This window comes from Carassius auratus, chromosome 1 (assembly GCF_003368295.1).
Source record: "Carassius auratus strain Wakin chromosome 1, ASM336829v1, whole genome shotgun sequence".
NCBI lineage: Eukaryota > Metazoa > Chordata > Actinopteri > Cypriniformes > Cyprinidae > Carassius > Carassius auratus.
The window spans coordinates 29,070,218-29,086,518 of NC_039243.1; the positions used below are offsets into that span (position 1 = coordinate 29,070,218).

General features: G+C 35.6%; 1 pseudogene; it reads left to right on the forward strand.

Moving 5' to 3' along the window:
- Positions 1 to 90: 90 nt before the first annotated feature.
- LOC113106483 (neuroligin-4, X-linked-like) overlaps positions 91 to 16,301 on the forward strand; it is a 112,698-nt pseudogene continuing 96,487 nt past the window's right edge.

The following is a 16,301-nucleotide window of genomic DNA, read 5'->3' on the forward strand; positions in this document are numbered from 1 at the left end:
TACATTTCAGTTAATGCAGTAACGAGAGAGAGAGAGAGAGAGAGAGAGAGAGAGAGAGAGAGAGAGAGAGAGAGAGAGAGAGAGAGAGAGAGTCACAGCCTCAGTTTCTCCCCCTTTAATCTCTTTTTTTTTCTTCCAGTCAGTGCTGCCTCTTTCTACGGAAACAATCAGATTCTGTACAGTTCACTGTTCCTCCGCAATGATTTCAATGAATTGCTTAATCTATATGGGTCATTTACATCAGATATGTTGCCGCGTCTCTGAACAGTACCCTGTGTGCCACCTCTCTTTCGGACGGCAGCATCACGTTGGATTTTAACAGGGGCAGAACGGAGTTAGATTTTTTCCCCTTGTGTGGCACATGCATTTCGCCGTACCTCAGTAAGTCGGGGCGGCAGGACAGAAGCCGTACAATGCAGATACCGCAAAGGTAAGCCAGACGAGCAGCTGGAAGTGAAAGTATCTCTATTTAGTGCTTATCCAGAGTTGAAATGTTTGCCTGACGCCCCTTACACGCTTATTTCCAGCTGGATCCCATGATTTTTCCCCGTCTCTCCCTCTTTCTCGCTCTCTGAAAGCTTCATCCATCTGGACGAACGAACCTTTTTTAATTTGGCTACACGCGCTGATTGATGAAAAAGGCTGACCTTACAAACTGTTTGAGTAGTTCTTTAGCAATACATTTTGGGTGGACAGTCGAAATTATTATTATTATTATTATTATTTATTATTATTATTATTATTATTACTCTGCTCTCCACAAGTAGTGTCATAATCTACATTTAAAGATGAAGCGCAAGTTAGTCTTTCATATGATGTATCTACTTAGCAGAGGGGAAATGAAGGTTTTTTTTTTTTTTTTTTTTTTTTTTTTGTACCAGAGGGTTCGTGTGGCAGAAGTGTTCGGTATCACTATACTTACCTGTGGCTAGCCGAACCTCGGTACAGTGAGACACTGTGTTGGTTGATGCATGATGTTTTCTTCCTCGTACGTTCATTACGGTTCACATCCATTTGCGCGTTAAGCTTTTGCTCTGTGGCGGCGATAAATCTTTTCGAGATTTCATTTCTCGAGAGCCATAATTTCGGGCCAGGATTTGAGAAATACGATGCTATTACTTTAAACACTATAAAACATATAATTCTGTGTTGGGACACTTATAAGGTGAGCTCAGACTAAGATGACTTAGTAAATGTGGCGTATTTTGTTACTTAACTTTCGCCTGGCTCTAGGGTTACACACGAACTACATTCTCATGAAAAGATGCGGCGAGTCCAGACTTTCATCACGGGGACCACTGTTTGAACCCAAGCTGTCCCGCTTGTACAGCAGTGCGCCACAAGGTGGTACTGTGGGCATCTCCTGCATTCGTGCGTAATTTTGGGACGGGGTCAGGGGAAATTGGGCCGCCTCTCGAACATTTACACTGTACAGCATTATAACCTTAACTTCTGTCATAATGCAACAGCGTGACATTATAGTGTCGGTTTAAGTGGTTGAAACTAAACTGAGGTGCCAAGCTCAGTCTAATAAGACATTCATTAGCTGTAGCTACTAATGTAAGTGTGGGCTGAATTTGAAAAACCTGCTGATGAAGTAAGCTATTTAGGTAATTGTGTGATACATGCCCAGCCCAGACATACTTCATCCATTTGTTGGCATTGTCCTTCATATTATTTGTTGACTTGTAACTTCCCAAACAATGTTTTTTAAATAATTTAATTATGTGCTGTAACTTAAGATGGCCTGAAGTTTACCATGTGGGGCAATTGTATTGGTGTCTCTAGGCCTATATATATCTTTAAAATTTAAGATATATCTTTTTTTTTTTTTTTTAAGAGTGTGGTTTCTGCAAATTTTCTTTTTATAGCTCCTGTGGTAATATTGAATAGTAGATGTAGTATTGTACATCATCTTGATATTGTTTCCCTTCTGTTGCATGCATGTTTGTAATATCTTTCTAATTCAATGTACTGATTATTGCATCTTATATAATAATAATAATAATAATAATAATAATAATAATAATAATAATAATAATAATAATAATAATAAAATTGATATTCTGACACAAGGGTGTGTTGGAATTTTTTATTTTTTTTTTAAAGCTTAATGCTTTAATGCATGGTTTGGTGGCATAATAAGGTCTAATGATATGCCGGTTGCACTTTATTTTACAGTATGTGTACTAACATGTACTTATAGTGTACTTACAGTGTATTTATCTAAGAAAGTTCTGGTAATATATATATATATATATATATATATATATATATATATATATATATATATATATATATATATATATATATATATATATATTTTTTTTTTTTTTTTTTTTTTTTTTTTTTATTATTATTATTATTTATTTTTATTTTTTTTCATAAAAAGGAAATTGGCCTACCTTTCATGTTTTGTGTAGTGAAGATGCAAACACAATTGTAATCACTATTGCTGGATAAAAAAAAAAAAAACCTTTATATAATGTGTGATTATGTTTCTTTTGAGTTTGCAGTCTCACACACATGCACACATATATATTACTCACCCTAAAGTCATCCTATGTGTATATCACTTTCTTCTTTCAGACGAATCCAGTCAGAGTTATATTAAAAATTGTCTTTCAATTTGTTTCATGGTGCTCAGCAGGTTTTGCAATGCATCAATCAAAAAGAAGTTAAATAAAAAGTGCCCATCCTTGATAAAAAGTGTCTCACACAGCTCCGGGTGGAAATAACTAAAAATAACTATATTTAAAACATAATAATCACTTAAAAGCTTGCACTTATCGTTGTACATGAAAGCAGTTCCGGGCGGATGATGTATGAGTTTGGCTTTGTACAAATGCCGGTCAGAAGTGACGAACATGGATATGCAGGGGAGAGATCAAAACAAAACAATGGTCACTAATTAGAAGTACAAAATGAGAATTTGTAAAGAAGAATGTCAGAGGATTTCGATATAAGCCAAGAGGAGACTTGTTTTTCCTTTGCTAAAGTAAGGAAACTTTGCTTCCTTTGCTTCTGTAACAAACATTGGTTTTCACAAGACTCACCTGCGCATACGCAATGCTGCCCTCATATGTCATCCTCCAGAAGCTACTTCTGTGTTGTCTTACAAAAATGCATCAATTCGCTACAGGAGGCCTTTAATTCACACACCGGAGCTGTGTTTTTTTTTTTGTTTTTTTTTTACGGATGGGCACTTTTTATTTAACTTCTTTTGGACTGAAGCACTGCAACACCCGCTGAGTGCCATGGAACAGCTTGAAAGATCAAATACCATTCTTTATATAACTCTGACTGGATTCGTTTGAAAGAAGAAAGTCACTTACACATGACTTGAGGGTGATTCATTTATGGGCTAATTTTCATTTTTGGATGAACTAACCCTTTAACAATGGTCTTGATCACTGAGGTTTAGAGTTCAGTATTTATTTCTCCCTTGTTCTCTCTCACTGGCTCAAAGGATCAGTGGTCTGCTGTAAGTGTCACCTTTGAATACATTTTTAGTGTGAGTTAGTGACATGACATACATCCAAGTATGGTGATCCATACTCAGAATGTGGCTCTTCATTTAACCCATCCAAAGTGTGCACACACATAGCAGTGAACACACAACGTGAACACACACCCAGAGCAGTGGGCAGCCATTTATGCACCCGGGCAGTAGGGGGTTCGTTGCCTTGCTCAAGGGCACCTCAGTCAATGGTATTGCCAACCCGAGACTCGAACCCACAACCTTAGGTCAAAACTCTCTGACCATTAGGCCTTCACTTCCCCTTCTCCTTTATTCTCCCTCATTGCTTTCTGGGGTTCCTGCCCACACTCAGTCAACTGACAGAAAGGTAGAAGACGAGAATACCGCTTGAGAAAACAAATTCCAGCTGATTTGCCAGCCCAGACAACATGCTGAATAAATCATAGCAGGTGCATTTGCGGTGGAATCACACCACATTTATCCAAAGTTCACCAAAAGGTCACAGTGGCTTCTAAGCCTTATTTCATTGTATTTTGTAAGTTGCTTGGGCCTAATTCAGTATTGTCACCTTTCGTCAAGTATCACTCTTTGAACAGTGCAATTGTATGAGCCTCCTTCAAGTAGATCATTTATTATAATCAAAATTCAGAGAGAGACCCGACACCTTCATTGAGTTATCTTCGGTGATCACACAGGCAGTGAATGCTATTTTCTCTTCTTTTGTTCTCTTTGGTCTCATTTCTCCCATCTTTTTTTTTTTTTACTCACTCGTGTATCGAAAGTGCATTATAAGGAAAGTGTGAAGTAAATTCAGAAAGGAAATTCCACCCAATCACCTTCATAAATGTAACTGACAGAAACACACGTTCTCACATGTTATTTTTTTATGCATGTAATACTAGAAAATAGAATGTATTATAATTAATCAATTGAGGAGATTTAACTGGGAGGATATTTGTATTTGTTTCTTAAAATCTTAAAAAAATATGTATCATAATTATTAATTTTTACTGCAGGAAATCAACGGAAGTAAGTTGGGTCAAATATTGTTTTGTCTTATTGTGTGGAGAGTTAATTTTGGGCGAGCTATCTCTTTGGGCTGGAAGCCAGAATGGACAACTTTATTTTTTGTTCTTCTTTGTCGTATTATGGTAATTTGGCAGAAAGTGCCTCCTTATACCGGCTTCTAGAATGTAAGCATTGTTGAGGATTAAGCAATATTGGCGCAAAGTTATTGAATAAATCCCGCTTGGCTGGTCTAGCTGGACATTAGATGGAGAGTGCATGCAAACTGGATGTTACATTGCTTTTTGTCTGCGTTGGAAATTAAATTGCCGGCCAGACATTCAGGCCCATCTGCTTTAGAATACAAATACGTACGTGAACAATTTTCTGAAATGCCCATCTCAATGTCATAATATATAATGATAAACTGCAAAGTGAAAACTGATGAAAGCTTAAAAATCAGTTGGCCTACAGTACCTCTTAGATCAGCAAAGGCATGTTGATGGATAATGCCATCTTAATTGTGAATTGTTTACCAAGTCCATTTAAATGTTTTATTTTAAGAGAACATATTTTCTCTCTTTCTTTTTTGTATGCCTTGCACACAGAGTATGTCTTAATATATGGGTAAAATGATGGTTTAAATAATAATAATAATAATAATAATAATAATAATAATAATAATAATAATAATACAAAAAAGAAGACTTAAAGCCCCAGAGTGTCACGGTGTGGGTCTTTCTGAGACCAACAATTAAGATCTTTTAAATCATGTCATATGTACTGGGACTCAAGCCTTATTAAAGTCGTACTCCTTAATTAGATCCTGTCTTAGATCAATATCACCCTTCAGATGCTACAAGCTCCCAGTAAATATTTAGCAGAATAATATTTTATTGTCATTTTATTGTATCTGGGGTTGTTTTCTGCAATGTATAATTGAAATAATGCTTCCATGTTGTTTGCTTTCTTGTGCTTTTTTTGTTTTCTCTTGTGACTGGCAGTGCTTATCACATCCTGCTGTTGTAAAGTGTTCTGTTATGAAGTGGAAAAGTGAAGATAATCCAAATCTTTTTTTTTTTTTTTTTTTTTTAATTTTAGCATTGCTCAACACCAATTTAAGTTAATGTAATTGTCTCAATGAGTCTATTGTATCATCACTGCTTTGTTCGCATAATTAACTTTCATTGGGTTACGCTATCTACCATCTGATCTCAGCTGAAATTGCTTTGTGATATGAGCAAGTTATGTCAATCAATCGTAGATTCTTGAATAATTATTTAGAGAGGCTTTAAAAAATGACAGTGTAGATAATGCTTGGTGTGACATCTGTTAAACACACCATATTTTGAAGATGTTGAAAGAACAGCACTCCTTTGGCTTAGATTACTCTTTAAATAAGAGCTACCGGTCCAGGAACAGTCTCATAGGAAACTTCGCTTCACTTTCAGTGACAGAGCTATTAATGGAGGGATCAGAGTGAACGAAGGAGTTCATCACTTGTACATTTACTCAGGACTCAAGTCATTAAAGTTTCCCTCCAGAGGCTCCAGCGAGCTTAATTCAGTCATTTGAGGCAAAAGTGCATGAACAATCCATGTGATGATCTTGAACTGTATATAAAGTTAAACAAATCAGTGCTACATTTTGTGTTTTATCACTGTGCTAACGTTCAAGAGTATCAAAAACACCAACTGATGAGGGTCTCCAAGTTTCTTGTTTTCACACCCACTCTCTTCCTACTCTTCTTCTGTATGTGGATGAAATCCACGAGTATTCATTACTCAAATTTATACACAGGGTAGCATTTCTTGGGCATAATCTGCTCTCAGCTTTGTGCGCTTCTTTTGTTTGTTCATTCAGGTGTAAAGATTATCATTTGTTCAGATAATAAATGTGGACCAGACATTCCATTTTACAATTCACATGTATTTAAATGAAAGGCATATTTGTATTCATGTCTACTCCAATATATGTATCCAAGGAAATTTCCTTTGAATGCATTTGATTTATTCAAGACTATTGTACTGGAAACACTGTGACCTGTAGCATTTCCAAAACAAGACGAGTCTCAAACGACTGGTATTTCTTTCTTTTGTAATTACATGAAAGGTTTCATATTGCTAAAGTTCCAAAATGTATACTTGAACAACAGACTTGAGTCAAATAATAATGGACAATCGTTTTAATTTATGTAGATGACTCGGCCAGACCCTGATTTCTATGATTTCTGATCGTGCTCATGTTCTTCACATCTCAGGCTATTATTTATGATGACTATGAAGAGTATTCCTGTAGCTCCAATATATACAAAGTTCATGGGAATGGGTTGGAATACCAGGGAATGCATGAACAGATAAAATGTATAGCTTGAAAGCAGTGTAAATAGCTTTAGATAAAAGTGTCTGCCAAATACATCAATTCAAATGTGAAGAATAATGGAACATCAAAATGACAACTAAAAGCTTTCTTTATTGGACCAAGACATCAAAACACTTCAAAGTCTTAGACAGGTCATTTCTACACTAAGTGATGAGAAAGAGAATAGAGAATGTATAGACTGAACTCAATTGCTGTTCTAAAACAGCCTAACTGTTCACATAGAGCCTGATTGAGTCATAAAAACACAGTTTCCAGGTAAATTGATCAATATGCAGCCTTATTTAGTACAACTTACCTCATAAATGGATATATGACACAATATTGTGTGTATACACTACAGTGCAACGCACACAGTTATTTGAACCTATCAGTTTATCAGACTGCTTATAAATTGTGGCCCAGTCAATGGAAACATAGAATCATATTTCAAAATAGCTATTGCTTGGATCTAGACTATAATAATGTTTTAGTGTTAATATTTATTTGCTTTTTTAGTCAATTGCTGTATGTCTACTCTTGCATGCAATGTTACTTTGACATATCCGATGTTTAATGCAAAACAAGCAAAATAATGAAGGAAATGGAATTCCTTTTTTTTTTGTGAGAATAAATGTAAATTTATAGGCTGTTCTTTCTTTCCCACAGGCAAACCAATAAAGGAGGACTTGAAATGAGGGCGTAGTTACCAGAGGAAGGCTCAGGGGGACCACATTGCCAGTTTCTTGTCAAAAGGATAGAAGTTAAAAAACAACAAAAGTACAACTGAGATCCAAAGTTGCCTTCATGGCATGTGGGAATGACATCATCGCTGATCTGATTGGTGGGCGTGGTGTCAATCATCTGTCCATTGCATCCTGAGGGCGGGGTTTCTCCTTGGCTGTGGAAGGAGTGTAAAACTCTGAATTCAACCAACTCTGCTAACCACAGTTAGACCATGTCACGGCTCAAAGGAACCCCATGGATACCTTTCACCACGGTTCATCCACTGGCTACTCTACGCCTTTTTACCTGGATTGTACTTGTGGGTGCTTGGCTGGCCATTGCACAGGCCCAGCAGCACCCTGTTGTCACGACAAACTATGGCAAGCTAAGAGGCTTGAAAACGGCTCTGCCCAATGAGATTCTAGGGCCTGTGGAACAGTACCTGGGGATTCCCTATGCCCTCCCACCCACGGGGGAGAGAAGGTTTCAGCCCCCCGAGCCCCCCATGTCGTGGCCAGGGATTCAAAATGCCACACAGTTTGCTCCTGTTTGTCCTCAGTTTCTGGAAGATCGTTTTTTACTCAATGATATGTTACCTGTATGGTTCACCGCCAACTTGGATACCGTTGTAACCTACGTACAAGATCAAAGTGAAGACTGCCTGTACTTAAACATTTATGTTCCCACGGAAGATGGTATGTAATTTCCTTCTCAAAGAAAAAAAAAGGGTTTTGATGCATATATTTAATGTTTTCTGCTCAATAAGTTTCATTGTGATTCAGTTTATTTCCTTTTTTTTTTTTCAGCTGCACAGTTTGCTTAGTTGGAATCATAATGACTTGATCTATGAAGATTTTCCAAGTTCAGCATTTTTATTTATTTATTTCTTTGTTAATTTAGGTGAGATATCCCATCGCATTTAGATCGCTGATAAAGCTCATGACTATCAACTCAAATTAAACTAGTAATTTTTTATGATTATTATTATTTTATTTTTTTATCTCAAACAAAGTCCAAAGGCTTAATAGGGTGTACATAATAGTGACGGTTTACAAATAGCTGCTTGTTTACCCTATAGTCTTGAAATGCATTATAGTGTGCTACATTTAGCTTGGACACTGGACTGAAAGATTAAGGAATATAGATTAACTTGCAACTGAAAATATCTCAAATGGTACAACAGCCATATCTGCATCTTTAAAGTATTGTTATTATTGTGACATCATCGTAATGAAACATTTTGCCAGGGATGCAATGAGTCAGCCATTTGGGGAGAAATAGGAAAGTTATGAATATTGGTAGCTTAGTGTATAGTGCTTGGTTGTAGTAGTGTTTATTGCAATCTAGAATTTTTTTTTCCTTCTTTTTTTTTGTGTCATCGTTCATCCCCTGTTAGCTTTCAGAAGCTAACCACCCATCATGTTACAGTTCTTCAAATTGCCCTTTTCAAAATCCTGTGTAATATGGGACCATCCTGGCATTTTTGACTGCAGCTGTGCCACTGTTGAAGCAGGATGACAGGTATAAAAAAAGCCCTTTAGTGCAAAGACCAAATCAAAATAAAAAGCACGATATTCAATGCTAGAATGGGAATCGGGAACACCATTTCTTGATCAGTAGAAAACAGGTTAGAGACACATAAATTATCTTTGTGTTTTAGTTGCCCGCTTCTTTTGTTAGCTAGATGCACAAAAGACACTGCAGTCAGTCTGTTAGTGACAGAGACAGCTTTATCTCTCAGAGCAGTTACGAGTGAAGGCTGTGGAGATAGCATCCTGTTTTGTTGTGAATTAATCACAATGAATGCTTCAGCCTGAAGAAATGGTCTTGGTGAAGAAACAATGCAGGCTCCCTTCCATTCTTTAATTGGAAAAGCTAACCAATTTAATTTATATTGGACGATTCGAGAAACAGAAAGATGTTGAAAAGAGGCAGTCACGGCAAATCAGTATTTGTTACCTTCATTGTCTATCACAGTGGGTGGACCTCTTTAACCTAACATCTGAAATCCAGTCTTGTTTCACAGATAGTTTAGATCTACTTATAGAGTGCTAATGGGGAACTGGCACCTATGATCACGTACTGTAATTAATCCAACTTCACAGCATATATATTTATATTAGTGGCCAGGACTAGTTGTGATACTTTTATTTTTAATACACATGTTATAATATCCACCCATATATCCAAAACAGGCCTTTTTACCTTTTTAGTCTTACCTTGGTGGCATAACAATTTGAGAAAAATATTAAATTAATTTTAAGAATTTGTATAGTATTTTTAAGGCTTTGTATGTCCTTCGTTGATGACAATAACACTCAAGCTGACAAGGACATTACAAGTATGTGCAATACCAGCATCATTGGAAAATGTTCCAAATAACTTTGATAGAAGTAACAAAATCTGACCTTTAGTGCAAAGAAGTTTGCATATTACCAAATGTGCTTATTTGATAAGTGGCCTATAAAGGGAATAGTCATATGTGTGTGTATGTGTGTGTGTGTGTGTGTGTGTGCAGGGTGCAATTTGTGAAAAAAAAAGTGGGGATGTTTTGAAACATTTTAATTCATAAAAATAAATCATGAGAACATGAACTATATGACATCATGTGCTAATTAGCATATGTATGACGTGAGCGTATCGTATTGTATTGCCTCCTTATGCTCACATACTGCAATTTAATTTAGACATTAAAATTAATTCTCAATAAAACTGTTTTATTACTATATTTTAATGTTTCTGTTGTCAGATAACGGAATGAATATTGCAATGACTGAAACGCGGTCCATTAAGGCTACACAACCAGCTCTCAAACATTAATGAAATCAAATACACATACGATAAAGTCAGTGGTTGTACTCTGACTGATGTTGGCTATACTTGCTTGTAAAATAGAGTTAGAAGCAAAAGAATATCTTTTTATTTTTTTTTTTTAATGAAAGTGCTGTTCCTCTCTGCGCTCGCTGAACACAGCAGATACAGAGAGGCTCACGCTGGGAAAGAGAGACCTCAAGCTCGTGCGGCAGCACCAGAATCTCAGAGACTAAATAATGATTGTCCAAAAAGTCGCTAGATTTGTCGCTAGTCGCTTTTTTGGAAAAAAGGCGCTAAATCTAGCGACAAAGTCGCCAAGTTAGCAACTCCACTGCCCAGCGGACCGGGTTCAAACGTCTCGCAAGTGTTGATAGGTTATTCCTCGTGAGGTGTAACCAATCAGATAGCGCCGTGGGAGGGACATTGAGCAAGTCTACAGAGAGGTGAATAGAGGCTGTGCGCCAGCCAAAATAGCGCATTTTAAAATAAAATTGACTTTAATCAAACCACGGATCCGTGATAAATTTTGTGATCCGTCTCGCCAATAGTGTAGTAGCACAGATCACTTTAAGGGGGGGGGGGGGTAAATTTAAAATAAAAATAATTAAACAGGCAGGGATACATTGACCAGAAAGGGGGAAATCCCACTCATCCCCCCCGGCAATTTGCACCTGGTATGTAAGTATGTATGTATGACTATTTCCTTATCTCTTATCTCTATTATGTAAAGTCTAAAAAAAGTTTTCTTGACAGTTTTTTGAAACCATAAAACTTTTTCACCTTGAAGTTATATTTTGAATCCCAGACTTTCAATGTCATCTCAAACTTCTTCACCCACTAAATATATCTCAAAATGCATTTCAGAAACTGCCGATTTCCTGGGATTGTCAGACACAACAGTCTCTAGAGTTTTGAAAAAATAAAAATAAAAACTTCAGATGTGCAGCAGTTGCTGGTGAAATTACTTTGTTAATGAGAGGGTTTTAAGGAGAATGGCTAGAATGGTTCAAGCTGTCAGGAAGGTGACAATAACTAAAATGACAATGTCCAACAGTACTATTCCAAAAAAAAAAAAAAAAAGGATCTCTGAACGTACAACTTGAACCTTTACGTGTTTGGCTATAGCAGCAGGCAAACAGCAGATTCCTCTGTCAGCTGAGAACAGAAGGCTGAGGCTACAGTGGGCATATGCTTGCCAAACCGGACATTAGACGATTGAAAAAAACATCTCTTTGTTTGATGAATCATGATTTAACATGCAATGCAGATGGTAGGGTCAAAATTTACTGTTAACCATGTGATTTAATCACACTGTTTTCATTTATTTATTTATTTTCTTAATGGTTAGGGCTGCTGCTGGTAAAAATAAAATAAAATAAATTAATTAATTAATTAATTAATGAACTAGAGGCAGTAAAACTCAGATACATTTTATTCCTTTTCACACAAATTTACAGAGTTTTTGATTAACACACAATTACTCAAAGAATATCATGTCATGGCTTCGAAAAAACAATATGCTGGGAAATTTGAAAACTGTTGCTTTTGAATGATAGTATCACACATATCCAGCTTCATGTCTATGGGCAGGTTTGTTTGGTAGCTCATGGAGTATGGAGAAGTGTGTAACCACGGTTTGATAAAGCAGTTCGAATATGCACATAAGGAAGTTAAAACGGCACAGTTGCATCAACAAATGCGTTTTTATATCAGTTTTGCATTTGTTAAAACTATCGGGTAGGCTTAGGTTTGGGTTTGGTGTCCAACATGATAGAGCATTACTTTTAGGGACAGTCCCCAGATATTTGAATTCTGAATAGCCGCAATATGTACCAGAAGCAACATAACAAAAACACAGCCGTACATACCCTTTTTTACATAATAAAAATATTCAGTGTTTTAGCGGAACTCATTGGAAATTTCTCTTTGAAACTGCAGCAAAACACTCAGTAAGGTACGTAAAAACGGTACATACTTTTATGAGACCAGGTTGGAATTTTTTATTTATTTATTTTTGGCACACATTAGGCCATTTGCTGACCATGTGCATCCCCTTATGGACACTGTCTAATAGCTCGCTCCAGCATGAAAACGTCATGTCACAAAGATGTGTTTTGTGTGAAACCTTTATTTGAGCAGTGGGGACAGTACCGACTGCTGCAATGAGATGTCCTTTGAAGCTCCGCCCCAAAACAATGTTCAAAGCTAGTGCAATATAGTTCATCATATTATTCAGGTTGAATTATTAATGAATATAATATAATGAGCTCCTGAACTAAGGGATTAATAAATGTGCTTTGTACATGCTAAAAATACTGATTCAACCTGCTGAATCTACATAGGGTGACGGGACGTTTTAAGTGTCAAACCTGGGCGCACAAGGGTGGAGGGTATCCCTTATTTATTTATTTATTTATTTATTTATTTTTGGTATGCATATCACAACAATATTAGTGTCAATGTTCTGCTCGTCCTGAACACCTTCCGGTTTTATTTTTATTTATTTATTGTTTGTACTGTATTTGGTTGCTTTATTAAATGTAAATATGTAGTTACAAATAAATTAAAGTACGCAAAAAGTAATAACATTTTATTATGGTTATTTCAAGTAACGTAAAATAGATATCAAATGTATATTATTTCTGTAGATTATGACATTTACATGTGAAATACAATGAAATATAAATAAATGGCTTAGAATAGTTTAATTTTCATAGAGGGAATTTCAGGCTTTTCAGTGTCAGTTTCTTTTTCCTTTCCTTTTCTTTCTTTCTTTTTTTTCTACACAGCTTAGGTGAAGGTAATTTCCTTTGGACATTTCACCATCCTAATTCTCTAACGGACTTGCACTGTGTGTTAACTTATTGTCGAGGCAACTAAATGCATTGCAAGCTGATTTGAAAAGATGTTTTATAATTAATGTTCAAATCAGCTGGCAATGTTAAAGATGAATTTCATTCTACTTAGAATGACAGATGATATTAGGGACAGAACGTTCCAACATTTTCACTAGAAAGAATAAAACGAATGAACATCTCTGTCTACTTTACAGGCCATGGGCCTGTTATAATTTGTCATTTTAATTTTAGATCCACCATTTGAAGATTCAATTGGAAGAAGAAAAAAAAAAATATTCAGGATAATCTTGAATAGCAATGAAAATCATTTTATGAAATTAATAAACAAAAATATGATTTTCAGTTATGAAATGGGACAAATCTTATTTTGTGTGGAAACTCGCATTTGGTTAATAGCACTTCAAAATCACAAACTGTCAAAATTGCTTTTGTGACCTCTGAATGATATTTTCCTCAGCACTGACATTAAATAATTTTATGTAAGCACATCAAGCTAATCTGTCTAAGCCAATGCAACCATAACATCACTTATGCAGTCATTTGTGCAAGCTAATGCTTAAAGACTCTAGGGCAGAGAATTCTCGAATATGTTGTGTATTTTAAGCTACTAGTACATTTACATTTCACCTAAGGGTGATTTGGTGTGCCCTCCCTCCAATCATTTTCCAACCAATCTGCCCAGGCTGAGACTTGAGATCGCAAAACAGCAGATAATTCAAAAATACACATTGAGTGGCTTGTGCATCAGTAAATATAACATGGACAGAAACATAACTATGCATTTGCAGTATTTTCCCTTCCTAAATGTGTTAAACGTGTGAGGTTTGCTTAAAGTTAACTGCTCCTAAAATGTAAGATTTTTTTTTTTTTTTTTTGAAAATAGGAGCAAAGAAGGCCCCTACCTTTACTGTAATCATATATTTAAAATACAGTGGCCACAGCTCTTTTGCTTTTGTGTTGACTCATATTTTAATGTTTATTAATTTTGCATGTAGGTATGTAGTGTTGTGAGTTTGTGCACGAGTAGTATTATAATAGTATGCAATTTTTTTTTTTTTTAATCTTATTAATTATAAAGCTAAAGGTAAAAAAATAATAATAATAATAATAATAATAATAATAATAAAACACTGTAGTAATCGTAAAAAACTGTGGTGCTTATTTGTTTATGTGGTCCAACTTTTGCCTCAGCCAGTGGCTGGAGTTTATGGCAGAACCACCTGTTACTGGAAAGTTGTCAACGTGAGCTATAGTACATCTAAAATATAAAAAATTCTATCTTTATTAATATATTTTGGAGAATGTTGATAACTAAACATTTTCAGTCCACATTGACTTCTATTGTATGCCCCAAAAGTAAATGGGAACAGGGTCCAGTCAATGGGAACTAAATCTGATTGGTTACAACATTCTTCAAAATATCTTCTTTTGTGCTCCACAGAATTTTTTTTTTTTATAAATAAAAATAAATGAATCTCACACAGATCTGAAACAACATGATTAAAGTTAATTATAAGAGAATTTTCATTTTTGGGTGGATTATCCCTTTAAGGCACACTCTAGTAATTTTGCATTTTTGCTGTACCATTTAGTCTCACTATAGTGACACTTAAAGTACGTGTAGAACTCTTCAGTGTGGCTTTGGAGATGAGGTTAATGTGGTCAATATCTGTGTAAGGAACTTTGGTGCTCCAATTTTGGCGAAGAGCTCCAAACTGCTTCATAAGGTAATGGAATGTGTCCGAGTGATTACACAGCAGTGTGCATGGCAGTAGATCTCCCTCCTCTGACAGGAATTCAGATGGGTGTAAAGAAAGGGGTAAGTGTTCGTGGAGTCAGTCAACCATCGAAAGCAAATGTCTTATAACTTCACCACTAAGTGACACAACACGTGATACCATGTGATCATATATGCCTATGCCCAATCACACATGCAAACAAAGTGCACATGTGACCATGCAGTTTGATGCACCATATATATTCAGGATTATAAGCGCACTAGTTTTTTTTTTTTTTTTGTCCCCATTTTTCATGAGCTGAACTCAAAGACTTTTTCTATGTACACAAAATACCTATTTCTCTCAAATATTATTCACAAATCTGTCTAAATCCATCCATTTAACAGGTGTGAACAATATTTTAGAGAAATAGGTCTTTTGTGTACATAGAAAAAGTCTTTGAGTTCAGCTCATGAAAAATGGGGGAAAAAACTAAAGTGTTGCATTTATAATTTTGTTCAAGAGCAGTGGCAGTATAAAATCATTGCCTTTTCCAAGGCTCTGATGTACTCAGATTAAGGGTGCTGAATGAATGTCCAGTTTAATTAAAAGATTGTGTGTGAACTACCTGTTGCTGGTCATGTATTGAGTCATTGCACATGCGAAGTGCAAAGAGACTTTTGCGTGCAGGACTACCAAATGTTATCCATACAATCTGATTGCTGATGTAGCTGAACACATGGCAAAAGTTTTAAGACAATATTTAGTATTTACTTCTAAACATGAAGAATGTTTTATTGGAATACTTGTGTTGGACATTCAAGATATAAGCTTGGAGATTTGTTGCATGCTATCAGGATTAATTTTGTGAGCAAAGACATTTCTACTAAAGACAATAATGCATTTTATAATGCATTATTACTTACCTGGTTGAATTATTGTCAAATCTTTAATTATTTATCCTTTTATTCACATCAATAAACATGCCCACTGTCAATTTCTTTTCCACCAGGTCAATATTGACAGACAGTTAGCCTTTAGCTTAATTACTGAGCCACCAAAGCATAAAAGTGTCAAATCCTTTGAATTGATTTATTAAATATATACCTTTCTCACCATTTTATTAGGAGATTCTAAACAAATGAAAGTGATTTGACTTATTCAAGGCAAACTCCTGGACCGTAAATACTATAGATATTGAGGGGGATATTTCTCACCCAATATTTAGTTTTAGAGGTCAATCAATATGGATTTTTTTAGTGATTGATTATTGAACTTTAACATCTCCTGGAGTCTTGTGTATTTTAGATCCTTATTACTAGAATTCATCAGTAATTTCTA